Genomic DNA, 3,759 nt, shown 5'->3' on the forward strand with positions numbered 1-3,759 from the left:
CAAAAAAATGAAGTATCGGCCGGGCGTGGTGTCTCACACCTGTTACCCCAGCACTTTGGGAGGCCGAGTTGGGCGGATCACTTGAGGGCAGCCTGGCCAACATGGTGAAACCCCGTCTGTACTAAAAATACAAAAATTAGCCGGGCGTGGTGGTGCACGCCTGTAATCCCAGCTGCTCTGGAGGCTGAGGCAGGAGAATCGCTTGAACCCGGGAGGTGGAGGTTGCAGTGAGTCTAGTTGGCACCACTGGACTTCAGCCTGATCGACAGTGAGACTCCGGCTCAAAAGAAACAAAAACAAACAAACAAAAAAACAAAGAAAAATAAAGTATCACTGTTCTAAAACTTAGAATTCCTTTACGTATTCATTGGCTGACACTGATTAAGCACCTATGCTTTTTTTTTTTTTGAGATGGAGTCTTGCTCTGTCGCGATCTCGGCTCACTGCAACCTCTGCCTCCCGAGTTCAAGCAATTCTCCTGCCTCAGCCTCCCGAATAGCTGGGACTACAAGCACCCATTCTTTCCTGGATACTATGCTGAACCTGGGACTACAGTGAGGATGACATCTGTCTCTGACATCATGGCACATTTAGGTGATTAATTCAAGAAACATTGAAGTCCCAACTGTTTGCTAGGTACAGTTTAGATTATAAATGCTCATTGAAAGAATGACGTGTGAACTAAGATCTAGCATGAGGCTGGGATTCGGTTTGAATTGAACCTTGGCCCTGCTCCTTAGGCGCTGTATGAGCTGGGGTGACTTCTGAACCCTCCTGCACATCTATTTCATGATTCATAAAAATGGGCATAATAATGCCTACTTCCTTAAGGTATCATGAGAGTTAAACCTCATGCTATGGTTTGGGGAGTCTTTTTGTTTCCACTTCCTTATGATTCTTCCCTTCAGGAAAATGAAAAATTAAAAACCCTGTTTTCTCCTTATGCAGAGAACACCACCACTAATGGGAAAACTGCCCCCTGACCAGCACATGGCCTCAGCATTCATCCACAGATGCTCCTCAAATTGTTTTAAAAACTGCTTTTTTTTAAAGCTGTTTGTCTATGAAGATTAAATGAGTTAATAATATAAGCAAAGCACTTAGCATGGCTACTGGGTGCGGTGGCTCACGCCTGTAATTCCAGCATTTTGGGAGGCTGAAGCAGGTGGATCACCTGAAGTCAGGAGTTCAAGACCAGCCTGACCAACATGGCGAAACCCTGTCTCTATTAAAAATTCAAAAAAATTAGCCGGGCGTGGTGGCACGTGCCTGTAATCCCAGCTACTTGGGAGGCTAAGGCAGGAGAATCGCTTGAACCTGGGAAGCAGAGGTTGCAGTGAGCCAAGATCTCGCCATTGCACTCCAGCGTGGTTGACAGAGCAAGACTCTGTCTCAAAGAACAAAAAAACCCAGCTTTTGTCCAGAGGTTGCTTTTTGTGGGTCTGTACGCTGAGGCCAAGTTCTATGTAAGCAGAGCCCTCCCACCTCACCTCCAAACAATGCCTCTAAACCATCACAATCTGAAAGGAAAATAAATCCCTTTCTTCAATGGTGACCTGAAGCTAGCCAAGAGCCGGGTGCTGGCAGGTGGCCTGAGAGACTGGGTCAGATCCCGGGTTACTGTCTGAGGAGGGGTGCCGTGCTGTAAGGGTTGGAGAGCCAGTGTCTGGCTTCCTTGTCACCACAAGACCTGTGGTTTCCAGCTCTGTCTGCATCCAGGTCCCACTAACCAACAGCAGGAGAGAAAACAGTCGTGCACACAGGCGGACGCGCACACGCACACCCGGCCCCCTAGACGTGCACAGCCCTCAGAGGAAGTGGAGCACCAGATGTTCTGGGTTTCCTGTTCGACGCTTCCACAGCTGGTCGAGTCTGTGGTTGTGGTTTGTCTGTCTCGGGCTCATGTGAGAGACAAAAGCTGGGCTGACGGGAAACCTCTTCTCTCGGCCCCCACTCCCCAGCTCTGACTGATCAGGAAACCTGGCAGGTCAGAAATTTCCTGAAACACCCAGAGCTGGATTCTCCCAAGAAGAAGCTGAACCCCTAACTCCCATCCCCGAGGAGCAGCCCCTGGGCTGATGATCAGGCCTTACAGAACCTAGGGTGACAGAAACCTCTACAAATATCCCATTTAGAAAGACCACCAGCCCTGCTGAACAGAATGAAACGGAAGCCAGGTTGCTATGGTCCCTACTCCAATGCCTGACATTGAGCCGCTGCTGCAAAACACTCAGCACATGAAGGAATGAATGAGGAACAGAGAACTTCACCTTTGGGGGTTGGGTGTACAAGCCCCAGCTGGGCCCCAAGTCCCATAAATAGCTTTGGATTCCAACAGACAAGCATTTGATGCAGTGAGGTGCTGCCGACTTGCTCTGCGACTTGGAGCAAGTCATTTAGCCTCTCTGGGCCTGGTGTCCTCATCTGCAGAATGGAGACGATAATATCTACTTCACAAAGGTGTGAAGGCCCCGTGAGACACCACACGTGGATGTTTGCCCATCGTAACTGCTCCAGAGAGGCTGGGCTCCCTTTTCTCCTTGCAACACTGCTGTTTATTTCAGGAGATACTCTAAAAGGGAAGCAAGCTAAAACAAAGAACAATAAAAAACACTGATCCCGGGACAACTGCCCGGCAGGACAGCAGAGCAAGGGTACTGGTGCTCTTCGTTGGGGGGATGTTGGGAGAAGGGGCTGGAGCCATCCCAGGGTCTCTAGGCTCTGGAAGGGAGCACCCCATGTCCTCCTCTGGGTGTGGAATAGGGTGAGTGCCTTGGGGGTGGAGGGAGAACAGGCAGAGTGTGCTCGCACCCCTTAACTCTGTAGTGATCTTAATTATTAAGGCTACTGTTCAGTCTGCATTTGGACCTGAGCAACAGGGACCCCTGCCCAGAGGTCCATCCTTCAGCAGGCTGCTCTCTGTCCCCCTCCACTGCAGCTGTCTCTATGAGATGAAGCATCTGTCGCTGAGTATAGCCATCGGGGCCACTGTCCCTGAAATATGACTGACGAGGTTCAAATGTTGACTCTGACACTTAGAAGCTGTGCCACCTTGGGGCAAGTTACTTCATCTCTCTGTGCCTCACTTTCTTTCTTTATAAAATGGGTAAAATAATAACCACACCATCGGTTGTCTGTGAAGATTAAATGAGTTGATAATATATGCAAAGCACTTAGCATGGCTACTGGCACAAGGGTCAGTAAATGTTAACTGTTCCACACATGAATGTGTTTGATTCTTATAATGCCCCTATAGGTAGGTTCTGTAATTAGCTCTGTTTTGGAGGCATCTCACCAGGCTGGAGTGCAGTGGCATGATCTCGGCTCACTGTAACCTCTGCCTCCCGGGCTCAAGCAATTCTCCTGCCTCAGCCTCCCGAGTAGCTGGGCTTACAGGTGTGCACCACCATGCCCCGGCTAATTTTTGTATTTTTAGTAGATATGGAGTTTCATCATGTTGGCCAGGCTGGTCTCGAACTCCTGACCTCAGGCGATCCACCTGCCTTGGCCTCCCGAAGTGCTGGGATTACAGGCGTGAGCCACCATATCTGGCCTCCAGTTCTTTCTGACTCTGGTATGTGTGGCTTCACCATCACCCCCAGTTGCATTTTTTTTCTCTCCTGGGAGTCCTCCACCACCTTCACCCACACCCCCACTCCCACCCCCCCTCCCCACCCCATCCCACCCCCACCCCATTGATGCTAAGCCTCTCCCTGCTGTCCAGGATCTCACCACCTGCAACCTCCAGCTGGATTTGCC

At 50.1% G+C, this 3,759-nt stretch overlaps 1 long non-coding RNA gene across 1 annotated transcript; it reads left to right on the forward strand.

Annotated features, from left to right (window-relative positions):
• The first annotated feature begins 276 nt into the window (after positions 1-276).
• On the forward strand, positions 277-3,223 carry LOC100937906 (uncharacterized). The gene is made up of 2 exons (XR_010136860.1): positions 277-636; positions 949-3,223. It is a non-coding gene; the product is annotated as an uncharacterized LOC100937906 (long non-coding RNA).
• Positions 3,224-3,759: the final 536 nt, after the last annotated feature.

The sequence above is a fragment of the Pongo abelii genome, chromosome 1, assembly GCF_028885655.2.
Source record: "Pongo abelii isolate AG06213 chromosome 1, NHGRI_mPonAbe1-v2.0_pri, whole genome shotgun sequence".
NCBI classification, from domain to species: Eukaryota; Metazoa; Chordata; class Mammalia; order Primates; family Hominidae; genus Pongo; species Pongo abelii.